The 13,018-nt window shown below is 43.9% G+C and overlaps 1 protein-coding gene across 3 annotated transcripts in view; it reads left to right on the top strand.

Moving 5' to 3' along the window:
• Positions 1–12,487, top strand: part of EFCAB11 (EF-hand calcium binding domain 11) — a 45,454-nt gene extending 32,967 nt beyond the window's left edge. Inside the window, exon 7 of one of the 3 annotated variants that reach the window (XM_069951224.1) lies at positions 12,399–12,487. The gene's annotated coding sequence lies outside the window, so the exon portion shown is untranslated. Of the gene's footprint in view, positions 1–4,002; positions 4,107–8,279; positions 8,480–12,398 lie in introns of those variants that run through there. The other 2 variants (XM_069951225.1, XM_069951223.1) reach the window with 2 other exon arrangements.
• Positions 12,488–13,018: the final 531 nt, after the last annotated feature.

Here is a 13,018-nt window from a genome sequence, read left to right as displayed (position 1 = left end):
TCAGGCGGGTATATTATAGTCAGTGTCAGTAAATCAGTGTCAGGCGGGTATATTATAGTCAGTGTCAGTATATCAGTGTCAGGCGGGTATATTATAGTCAGTGTCAGTATATCAGTGTCAGGCGGGTATATTATAGTCAGTGTCAGTATATCAGTGTCAGGCGGGTATATTATAGTCAGTGTCAGTATATCAGTGTCAGGCGGGTATATTATAGTCAGTGTCAGTATATCAGTGTCAGGCGGGTATATTATAGTCAGTGTCAGTATATCAGTGTCAGGCGGGTATATTATAGTCAGTGTCAGTATATCAGTGTCAGGCGGGATATATTATAGTCAGTGTCAGTATATCAGTGTCAGGCGGGTATATTATAGTCAGTATCAGTAAATCGGTGTCAGGTGGGATATATTATAGTCAGTGTCAGTATATCAGTGTCAGGCGGGATATATTATAGTCTGTCAGTATATCAGTGTCAGGCGGGTATATTATAGTCAGTGTCAGTAAATCAGTGTCAGGTCAGGTATATTATAGTCACTGTCAGTATATCAGTGTGTTGCAGGTATATTATAGTCAGTGTCAGTATATCAGTGTCAGGCGGGTACTGTATATTATAGTCAATGTCAGTATATCATTGTCAGGCGGGTATATTATTGTCAGTATATCAGTGTCAGGCGGGTATATTATAGTCAGTGTCAGTGTATCAGTGTCAGGCCAGTTATATTATAGTCAGTGCAGTATATCAGTGTCAGACAGGATATATTATAGTCATTGTCAGGCTGGGTATACAGTATTATAGTCAGTGTCAGTATATCTGTGTCAGGCCGGGTATATTATAGTCAGTGTCAGTATATCAGTGTCAGGCGGGATATATTATAGTCAGTGTCAGTATATCAGTGTCAGGTGGATATATTATAGTCAGTGTCAGGTGGGTATATTATAGTCAGTGTCAGTATATCAGTGTCAGGCGGGATATATTATAGTCAGTGTCAGTATATCGGTGTCAGGCGGGTATATTATAGTCAGTATCAGTAAATCGGTGTCAGGCGGGATATATTATAGTCAGTGTCAGTATATCAGTGTCAGGCGGGATATATTATAGTCAGTGTCAGTATATCAGTGTCAGGCGGGTATATTATAGTCAGTGTCAGTATATCAGTGTCAGGCGGGATATATTATAGTCAGTGTCAGTATATCAGTGTCAGGCGGGTATATTATAGTCAGTGTCAGTAAATCAGTGTCAGGCGGGTATATTATAGTCAGTGTCAGTAAATCAGTGTCAGGCGGGTATATTATAGTCAGTGTCAGTATATCAGTGTCAGGCGGGTATATTATAGTCAGTGTCAGTATATCAGTGTCAGGCGGGTATATTATAGTCAGTGTCAGTATATCAGTGTCAGGCGGGTATATTATAGTCAGTGTCAGTATATCAGTGTCAGGCGGGTATATTATAGTCAGTGTCAGTATATCAGTGTCAGGCGGGATATATTATAGTCAGTGTCAGTATATCAGTGTCAGGCGGGTATATTATAGTCAGTGTCAGTAAATCAGTGTCAGGCGGGTATATTATAGTCAGTGTCAGTATATCAGTGTCAGGCGGGTATATTATAGTCATTGTCAGTATATCAGTGTCAGGCGGGTATATTATAGTCAGTGTCAGTATATCAGTGTCAGGTGGGTATATTATAGTCAGTAAATCAGTGTCAGGCGGAATATATTATAGTCAGTGTCAGTTTATCAGTGTTAGGCCAGGGAGGTGTATATTATAGTCAGTATCTAAGGCTTCCTGTCTTCTTTATAGCCTGGTATCACTGGAGGGGCCCGTGTCTTGCTGCCCCCTGTATTCCCCGGTAGGACCCCCCCTCCCCGTTAGCTGCAGACATTGCTTCGTTGCGGTTGCAGCGCGTTGCTCGTCTTTGCTTGTATTTGTTTTCGTGCAGTGTTTGCGCAGCACTCGGGGACCTCCGCCAGCTGGCACATCTCTTCCCCACACAGACACTTCGCTGCCACCAGCACCAGCTCTGATGTGCTGCAAGACGAGAAGGAACAATTATAACTCCAGAAGGGCTCGGGGAGCCGAGGAATCCTGGGAATCACACGCCGCACCTATCACAACAGTCTGACTGCAAGAGCATTTGTCAAAACATTTTTAACTGATAATTACTTTTCTGTGCTAAAAATGTTAAAAATCATGTTGAGCTCTGCTCGATGTGGAGAGATACAGCCAAAGCTGACGCCGGGCCTGAGACCTGTACTGACACTGACGCCGGGCCTGAGACCTGTACTGACACTGACGCCGGGCCTGAGACCTGTACTGACACTGACGCCGGGCCTGAGACCTGTACTGACACTGACGCCGGGCCTGAGACCTGTACTGACACTGACGCCGGGCCTGAGACCTGTACTGACACTGACTCCGGGCCTGAGACCCGTACTGACACTGACGCCGGGCCTGAGACCTGTACTGACACTGACGCTGGGCCTGAGACCCGTACTGACACTGACGCCGGGCCTGAGACCCGTACTGACACTGACGCCGGGCCTGAGACCCGTACTGACACTGACGCCGGGCCTGAGACCCGTACTGACACTGATGCCCGCCTGAGACCTGTACTGACACTGATGCCGGGCCTTAGAGCCGTACCGACACTGATGCCAGTCTAAGACTTGCAGACAGGATGTCCTGTACCAATGTGTCTCTATGTACTGTGGATAGACCTGGGAACAGAGACCTCGGGGTAGCTCCTTACCAGGGTCAGCAGAGACGCAGGGGTAGCTCCCCACTAGGGTCAGCAGAGACGCAGGGGTAGCTCCCCACTAGGGTCAGCAGAGACGCAGGGGTAGCTCCCTACTAGGGTCAGCAGAGACGCAGGGGTAGCTCCCCACTAGGGTCAGCAGAGACGCAGGGGTAGCTCCCCACTAGGGTCAGCAGAGACGCAGAGGTAGCTTCTCAGTAGGGTCAGGAGAGGTGCAGGGGTTGCTCCCTACTAGAGTCAGCAGAGACGCAGAGATAGCTTCTCACTAGGGTCAGCAGAGATGCTGGGGTCGCTCCCTACTAGGGTCAGCAGAGACGCAGGGGTAGCTCCCCACTAGGGTCAGCAGAGACGCAGAGGTAGCTTCTCACTAGGGTCAGCAGAGACGCTGGGATCGCTCCCCACTAGGGTCAGCAGAGACGCAGGGGTTGCTCCCTACTAGGGTCAGCAGAGACGCAGAGGTAGCTTCTCACTAGGGTCAGCAGAGATGCAGGGGTTGCTCCCTACTAGGGTCAGCAGAGACGCAGGGGTAGCTCCCCACTAGGGTCAGCAGAGACGCAGGGGTAGCTCCCCACTAGGGTCAGCAGAGACGCAGAGGTAGCTTCTCAGTAGGGTCAGGAGAGGTGCAGGGGTTGCTCCCTACTAGAGTCAGCAGAGACGCAGAGATAGCTTCTCACTAGGGTCAGCAGAGATGCTGGGGTCGCTCCCTACTAGGGTCAGCAGAGACGCAGGGGTAGCTCCCCACTAGGGTCAGCAGAGACGCAGAGGTAGCTTCTCACTAGGGTCAGCAGAGACGCTGGGATCGCTCCCCACTAGGGTCAGCAGAGACGCAGGGGTTGCTCCCTACTAGGGTCAGCAGAGACGCAGAGGTAGCTTCTCACTAGGGTCAGCAGAGATGCAGGGGTTGCTCCCTACTAGGGTCAGCAGAGACGCAGAGGTAGCTCCCTACTAGGGTCAGCAGAGACGCAGGGGTAAATAAAGGGTTAGGACAGAAGCACTGCTAGAATGGGTTGTGACAAAGGCAGAGTTCCAATGGAAGGTTTAGGGTTAGATGCATTCGGCAGGAACAGACAGGAAAGTTGCAGGGTTAGCAGCCGCTAAAGTGTAACAACACTCGCCGGACACTACAGAGCTAGATTATACTTGTAGCAGTTTCCTTTCCTTGGTTCTGTGTTTCTCAGGACCCCAAATCACATGACAAGCAGGTATTCACTAGAAAAAATATACTGTACATATAAAATGTATATTATTATAGAAAGAGAAGAAGAATGAGATCAGCAACTCCCCAGAACCAGAGATGATGCAGGTGAATGATGATGATGACAGCCACAAGGATGAAACAGAAGACCACAAAACAGAGTCACTGCCTGATCTTTCCCTAAACTAAGACTAGACAAGTAAACTTTCTTCCCACCACCACAGCCTTGTGATCGCTTTGGACTATCAGAAACAATAAGCTGGATTAAAGACCCAACGAAAAAGAACTGCAAGACTGAAAAATAGTAAAACCTCCCATAAAACAAACTAAGCAAAATAACAAAGTACAAATAACAAGACCCCAATCCAGAAATTCCTGAAGGATCAGGGATCAGAACTAGAGAGATGCAGGAACAGACTAACGTAGCCTAAACTATCGTCCAGAGAAAGGCACAGGCTGGGCGGCTGTTATAGAGGCTAAGTAATGGAAAACTGTACAGATTAAGTTTGTCTGTTCCAAGAGAGCACAGCTAAGAGTCTAATAGGGTAAGAGAGCACAGCTAAGAGTCTAATAGGGTAAGAGAGCACAGCTAAGAAACTAATAGGGTAAGAGAGCACAGCTAAGAGTCTAATAGGGTAAGAGAGCACAGCTAAGAGTCTAATAGGGTAAGAGAGCACAGCTTAGAAACTAATAGGGTAAGAGAGCACAGCTAAGAGTCTAATAGGGTAAGAGAGCACAGCTTAGAAACTAATAGGGTAAGAGAGCACAGCTAAGAGTCTAATAGGGTAAGAGAGCACAGCTAAGAGTCTAATAGGGTAAGAGAGCACAGCTAAGAAACTAATAGGGTAAGAGAGCACAGCTAAGAAACTAATAGGGTAAGAGAGCACAGCTAAGAAACTAATAGGGTAAGAGAGCACAGCTAAGAGTCTAATAGGGTAAGAGAGCACAGCTTAGAAACTAATAGGGTAAGAGAGCACAGCTAAGAGTCTAATAGGGTAAGAGAGCACAGCTAAGAAACTAATAGGGTAAGAGAGCACAGCTTAGAAACTAATAGGGTAAGAGAGCACAGCTAAGAAACTAATAGGGTAAGAGAGCACAGCTAAGAGTCTAATAGGGTAAGAGAGCACAGCTAAGAAACTAATAGGGTAAGAGAGCACAGCTAAGAAACTAATAGGGTAAGAGAGCACAGCTAAGAAACTAATAGGGTAAGAGAGCACAGCTAAGAAACTAATAGGGTAAGAGAGCACAGCTAAGAAACTAATAGGGTAAGAGAGCACAGCTAAGAAACTAATAGGGTAAGAGAGCACAGCTTAGAAACTAATAGGGTAAGAGAGCACAGCTTAGAAACTAATAGGGTAAGAGAGCACAGCTAAGAAACTAATAGGGTACTAATAGGGTAAGAGAGCACAGCTAAGAGTCTAATAGGGTAAGAGAGCACAGCTAAGAGTTTAATAGGGTAAGAGAGCACAGCTAAGAAACTAATAGGGTAAGAGAGCACAGCTTAGAAACTAATAGGGTAAGAGAGCACAGCTAAGAAACTAATAGGGTAAGAGAGCACAGCTAAGAGTCTAATAGGGTAAGAGAGCACAGCTAAGAGTCTAATAGGGTAAGAGGGCACAGCTAAGAGTCTTATAGGGTAAGAAGGCACAGCTAAGAGTCTAATAGGGTAAGAGAGCACAGCTAAGAGTCTAATAGGGTAAGAGAGCACAGCTAAGAGTCTAATAGGGTAAGAGAGCACAGCTAAGAAACTAATAGGGTAAGAGAGCACAGCTAAGAGTCTAATAGGGTAAGAGAGCACAGCTAAGAGTCTAATAGGGTAAGAGAGCACAGCTAAGAGTCTTATAGGGAGAGAGCACAGCTAAGAGTATAATAGGGTAAGAGAGCACAGCTAAGAGTCTTATAGGGAGAGAGCACAGCTAAGAGTCTTATAGGGTAAGAAAGCACAGCTAAGAGTCTTATAGGGAGAGAGCACAGCTAAGAGTCTAATAGGGTAAGAAAGCACAGCTAAGAGTCTAATGGGGTAAGAAAGCACAGCTAAGAGTCTAATAGGGTAAGAAAGCACAGCTAAGAGTCTAATAGGGTAAGAAAGCACAGCTAAGAGTCTAATAGGGTAAGAAAGCACAGCTAAGAGTCTTATAGGGAGAGAGCACGGCTAAGAGTCTTATAGGGAGAGAGCACAGCTAAGAGTCTAATAGGGAGAGAGCATAGCTAAGAGTCTAATAGGGAGAGAGCACAGCTAAGAGTCTAATAGGGAGAGAGCATAGCTAAGAGTCTAATAGAGTAAGAGAGCACAGCTAAGAGTCTTATAGGGTAAGAGAGCACAGCTAAGAGTCTTATAGGGTAAGAAGGCACAGCTAAGAGTCTTAAAGAATAAGAGAGCACAGCCAAGAGTCTAGTAGGACAAGAGAGCGTAGCTAAGAGTCTAATAGGGAGAGCATAGTTAAGAGTCTTATAGGCTAAGAGAGCGCAGCCAAGTGTCTAATAGGGTAAGAGAGGGTAGCCAAGAGTCTAGTAGGGTGAGAGAGCACAGCTAAGAGTCTAATAGGGTAAGAGAGCGCAGCTAAGAGTCTTATAGGGTAAGAGAGCACAGCTAAGAGTCTAATAGGGTAAGAGAGCACAGCTAAGAGTCTTATAGGGTAAGAGAGCACAGCTAAGAGTCTTATAGGGTAAGAGAGCACAGCTAAGAGTCTAATAGGGAGAGAGCATAGCTAAGAGTCGTATAGGGAGAGAGCACAGCTAAGAGTCTAATAGAGTAAGAGAGCACAGCTAAGAGTCTAATAGGGAGAGAGCATAGCTAAGAGTCTAAAAGAGTAAGAGAGCACAGCTAAGAGTCTTATAGGGTAAGAGAGCACAGCTAAGAGTCTTATAGGGTAAGAAGGCACAGCTAAGAGTCTAATAGGGAGAGAGCACAGCTAAGAGTCTAATAGGGAGAGAGCACAGCTAAGAGTCTAATAGGGTAAGAGAGCACAGCTAAGAGTCTAATAGGGTAAGAGAGCACAGCTAAGAGTCTAATAGGGTAAGAGAGCACAGCTAAGAGTCTAATAGGGTAAGAGAGCACAGCTAACAGTCTTCTAGGGAGAGAGCATAGCTAAGAGTCTTATAGGGAGAGAGCACAGCTAAGAGTCTAATAGGGTAAGAGAGCACAGCTAAGAGTCTTATAGGGAGAGAGCACAGCTAAGAGTATAATAGGGTAAGAGAGCACAGCTAAGAGTCTAATAGGGTAAGAGAGCACAGCTAAGAGTCTAATGGGGTAAGAAAGCACAGCTAAGAGTCTTATAGGGAGAGAGCACAGCTAAGAGTATAATAGGGTAAGAGAGCACAGCTAAGAGTCTTATAGGGAGAGAGCACAGCTAAGAGTCATATAGGGAGAGAGCACAGCTAAGAGTCATATAGGGAGAGAGCACAGCTAAGAGTCTAATAGGGTAAGAGAGCACAGCTAAGAGTCATATAGGGAGAGAGCACAGCTAAGAGTCTAATAGGGTAAGAGAGCACAGCTAAGAGTCTTATAGGGAGAGAGCACAGCTAAGAGTCTTATAGGGAGAGAGCACAGCTAAGAGTCTTATAGGGAGAGAGCACAGCTAAGTGTCTAATAGGGTAAGAGAGGGTAGCCAAGAGTCTAGTAGGGTGAGAGAGCACAGCTAAGAGTCTAATAGGGAGAGAGAGCACAGCTAACAGTCTAATAGGGCGAGAGAGCACAGCTAACAGTCTAACAGGGCAAAGGAAATTGGTGGGAAAATTCCTGCTATTAGTAACATAAAAGCATAGACATCAATAATAAACTTTTGTCTGCCTGTAGCTGCCACAAGGGGGAGCTTTTTTTTTTTTAAATAAAGGTATACAGAGAGTGGCTGCAGGTAAACAGAATTGTATCCTCTATCTTAGACTATACATGAAGGGGTCTGTAATCTGTATATAATGATAAATGTATTATTCTATGCAAAATATGAGAAATTCAGCAAATTAGAGACTTGAAAAAATGGCCCCTTAAAAAATGTCCGCCCAACAAACTGTGAGCGCCCCGTCCCCGCTGCGGAGGTGTCGCAGTAACATGCAGCAGGTTGCACAGTTTCATCACCATCTGGTATAATCTGAGTATTGATCCAGCATAGAGGCGACTTCGGGCCCCTGCAGCAGTAATTCTACATTGACCTCTGTGGCGGTATATTAACCGATCTCCCTGCATTTCCCACACAATGAACATTAAGATAATCACTTTGCTGCTGCTGGCGCTCCTGACATGCCAGACAAAGGAGCAAGTTACTCATTTCCATAGTGACGGCGCACTGAATGGCAACACATTATTTTCTTTTGCCTTAAATTATTATTTTCCATAGCGGTGGAGGCACGCCGGCGAGAGGCACGAGCGAGTGAGACATACCGCCAGGAGGAGAGAGTACGGCAGCACGCCCGCTATGTACAGATGGAGAAACCCTACACACCACCCCGAAAGTACACTTTCGGGGTGAAATACGGCGAGAATGCCTGCTGTATGTGGACATCTGTATGTAATACAGTACAACCGCTACTCTGGTGATGGGGAATATTCATGGTCTTGGATCACTCCGAGTTATCCCTGAAAACAACATTTATTTATGTAAATATATGAAAATTGATAATTCAATCAACTGGATGTGATATTCACGCTAATGGCGGGGGAAAATAATCCGTCACATATTGACAGCTTTATTAGGTTACTATTAAAATGCCGCTCGGTAAGTGACTATACAGAAAAGAAGCAGGCGGCCGCAGTGGTTTTTCTTATACATAGGAGCAGTATTATAATAGTTATATCCCTGTATATAGGGGGCAGTATTATAGTAGTTATATCCCTGTATATAGGAGCAGTATTATAGAAGTTATATTCTTGTATATAGGGGGCAGTATTATAGTAGTTATATTCCTGTATATAGGGGGCAGTAATATGGTAGTTATATCCCTGTATATAGGAGCAGTATTATAGTAGTTATATTCCTGTATATAGGGGGCAGTATTATAGTAGTTATATTCCTGTATATAGGAGCAGTATTATAGTAGTTATATTCCTGTATATAGGAGCAGTATTATAGTAGTTATATTCCTGTATATAGGGGGCAGTATTATAGTAGTTATATCCCTGTATATAGGAGCAGTATTATAGTAGTTATATTCCTGTATATAGGAGCAGTATTATAGTAGTTATATTCCTGTATATAGGAGCAGTATTATAGTAGTTATATTCCTGTATATGGGAGCAGTATTATAGTAGTTATATTCCTGTATATAAGAGCAGTATTATAGTAGTTATATCCCTGTATATAGGAGCAGTATTATAGTAGTTATATTCCTGTATATAGGGAGCAGTATTATAGTAGTTATATTCCTGTATATAGGAGCAGTATTATAGTAGTATATTCCTGTATATAGGAGCAGTATTATAGTAGTTATATTCCTGTATATAGGGGGCAGTATTATAGTAGTTATATTACTGTATATAGGGGGCAGTATTATAGTACTTATATTCTATATAGGAGCAGTATTATAGTAGTTATATGCACAAGCCAAAAAGACAGAAATGGCTGCACATCGCACCCATGGCTGACACGAAAGCTTATTCAGTTACATTTAAAACCAACATCAGAAGTTAGTATATAATTTGGCCAAACTATATTGCCTCATGTACCACGTGCAGGTCTTCTGATACACGAGTCTCTAACCAAAAAACATTACTGTGCCGGTCAGCGACCACAATCCCCGCAAAACGTGCGCAAGCATAGAAGGGGAGCCATGGAATGGCCCTGCAACCCCATTGTCACAGGACCAGACCCTAAAAGGGCCCCCCGGACCCCGCAGGCGGAAAAAGTGGTCGCCAAGCAACACAAGTGTGAACAAGCTCTTACCTCTCTCCATTCCTCTGCAGATAGAATGGGAGAATACTAGGAGATCCTCCCCTTATGTACACAGGTGCTTCCTGCTAATTTGGATCACATGGGTCTTACAAAGCACGAGTGCTAGCCACAATGAAAAAAGGGACAAAATACATAAAATATGCACAAGCCAAAAAGACAGAAATGGCTGCACATCGCACCCATGGCTGACACGAAAGCTTATACAGCTACATTTAAAACCAACATCAGTAGTTAGTATATAATTTTGCCAAACCATATTGCCTCATGTACCAACGTGCAAGTCTTCTGATACACATGAGTCCCTAACCAAAAAACATTAGTGTGCCGGTCAGCGACCACAATTCCCTGCCCTGGGGGGGCCTTTTAGGGTCTGGTCCTGTGACAATGGGGTTGCAGGGCCATTCCGAGGCCCCCTTCTCTGCTTGCGCACGTTTTGCGGGGATTGTGGTCGCTGACCGGAACAGTGATGTTTTTTGGTTAGGGACTCATGTGTATCAGAGACCTGCACGTGGTACATGAGGCAATATAGTTTGGCCAAATTTTATACTTACTTCTGATGTTGGTTTTAAATGTAGCTGTATAAGCTTTCCTGTCAGTCATGGGTGCGATGTGCAGCCATTTCTGTCTTTTTGGCTTGTGCATATTATAGTAGTGTATTCCTGTATATAGGGGCAGTATTATAGTAGTTATATTCCTGTATATAGGAGCAGTATTATAGTAGTATATTCCTGTGTATAGGAACTGTATTATAGTAGTTATATCCCTGTATATAGGAGCAGTATTATAGTAGTATATTCCTGTATATAGGAGCAGTATTATAGTAGTTATATCCCTGTATATAGGAGCAGTATTATTGTAGTTATATTCCTATATATAGGAGCAGTATTATAGTATGCAAAAAAGGGGTCCGTGGAGCCTCAGTTACAAGTCTCAAAACACGGGAATAGCCAGATATCCCTCTCTCCAGAGAAGGAAGCCCATTGCCAAGGGGCGCCTCCTAGTGGGGAGAGCACCAAACCACCCTGATACGTAGTCCCTCAGGTCCTCACTCTGTTACGAGCTTTGGGACCTAAATAGGGAAACACCAGGGTGGCCCCTGTAAGTCAAAGTCTAACTCTGTGGCGAGTGTAACGACAGTATTATAGCAGTTATATTCCTGTATATAGGGGCAGTATTATAGTAGTTATATCCCTGTATATAGGAGCAGTATTATAGTAGTTATATTCTTGTATATAGGAGCAGTATTATAGTAGTTATATTCCTGTATATAGGAGCAGTATTATAGTAGTTATATTGCTGTATATAGGGAGCAGTATTATAGTAGTTATATCCCTGTATATAAGGAGCAGTATTATAGTAGTTATATCCCTGTATATAGGGAGCAGTATTATAGTAGTTATATTCCTGTATATAGGAGCAGTATTATAGGAGTTATATCCCTGTATATAGGGGGCAGTATTATAGTAGTTATATTCCTGTATATAGGAGCATTATTATAGTAGTTATATCCCTGTATATAGGAGCAGTATTATAGTAGTATATCCCTGTATATAGGAGCAGTATTATAGTAGTTATATTCCTGTATATAGGAGCAGTATTATAGTAGTTATATTCCTGTATATAGGGGGCAGTATTATAGTAGTTATATTCCTGTATATAGGAGCAGTATTATAGTAGTTATATCCCTGTATATAGGAGCAGTATTATAGTAGTTATATTAATGTATATAGGGGCCAGTATTATAGTAGTTATATTTTTGTATATAGGGGGCAGTATTATAGTAGTTATATTCCTGTATATAGGAGTAGTATTATAGTAGTTATATCCCTGTATATAGGAGCTGTATTATAGTAGTTATATTAATGTATATAGGGGCCAGTATTATAGTAGTTATATTCTTGTATATAGCGTATAGAGTAGTTATTTTTAACCCTCTGTCCTCCTCTCTGGTTCATTTATGGTGTTATAGTAATCTGAGCACACAGGACACTTGATGGAATAGACGATACAGATCTGCACCTTGCTATTTGTCAGTCTGCTCGCTGTAGTGATGATGATAGCCCCCTGTCTGTATTTTACACCTGTCCTCCTGTCAGCTGTCAGGTCGGCTCTGTGATGTACCGCTATTGAGGGCACACAGGCGGTATACACACCAGCACTGCTGCTCATTCATTGCTGTGGTCCTCTCTCCTCATCGCCAGTCACAGTACATCAGCCTCGGCCCCAGCCTTGTGGTCCTCTAAAAACCTTCAATTCAATTATCCCCCAGTCATTTACTGCACACATGCATCTGTCTAAATATAGAGCGCAGTTCTCATCTATAGAACACCGGGCGGCTCTGATACTCTCTGCTCTCCTTAGATTCATCTTGACAAGGTCAGTTTATATGGATTCAGGGAGGTTTTTTTTTTTCCGTCTTAAAGATTCCTTCTAGGACCCCCTCCCCTGGCTTGCTTTCCATAGATCTCACACGCTCAGCATTGTGTCCGACTATAGTCTATTCTTCCCATGTATTTACTTCCTCATTTATAATTGTATGTCACTCTGTGTCTTGCTTAATTTTTCTAGCTGTGACTGTCCAGTGTTCATTCTGAGCCTCCTGATTCATGAACTACATTCACAGGATGAACTTACTATCAATCATCCAGGTGTGTCTTGTTTCCTTCTTTTATTTGTTTCTATGACTTTTATCTAAGTGGTCACATGGACGCCGGACTCCCCCCCGCACTGGTAGGAGGATGCCGGCAGTGATACTAGTCCTCCAGGCCTGCACCTCCAGGGTCCCTCTCATCCCAACACTTTATAACTTGTTTCAGTATGCAGCTCCCTGGCAGACTCATAGGGGTCTGGAGAAGGGGAGAAAGGAGTCTGTAGATTACCCAAAAATAATTCAAATCAACTTGTGTCAGAGATTTGTAATTTACTTCTATTAAATAAATCTAAAGTCTTCCGGTACTTATCAGCTGCTATATGCCCTGCAGAATGTGGTATGCTTTCCAGTCTGGAGAGCAGGAGAGGTTTTCTATGGGGATTTGCTGCGGCTCTGGACAGTTCCTGACATGGACAGAGGTGGCAGCAGAGAGCACTGTGTGAGACTGGAGAGAATACACCACTTCCTGCAGGACATACAGTAGCTGATAAGTACTGGAAGAGGAGAAGTTTGTTGGGAGGAAAACAGAAGTATGGAG

The sequence above is a fragment of the Dendropsophus ebraccatus genome, chromosome 13 (genome assembly GCF_027789765.1).
Source record: "Dendropsophus ebraccatus isolate aDenEbr1 chromosome 13, aDenEbr1.pat, whole genome shotgun sequence".
In the NCBI taxonomy this organism is placed as follows: domain Eukaryota; kingdom Metazoa; phylum Chordata; class Amphibia; order Anura; family Hylidae; genus Dendropsophus; species Dendropsophus ebraccatus.
Note: the sequence above shows the minus strand (reverse complement) of the source record. Positions and strands in the feature narration are given on the sequence as shown.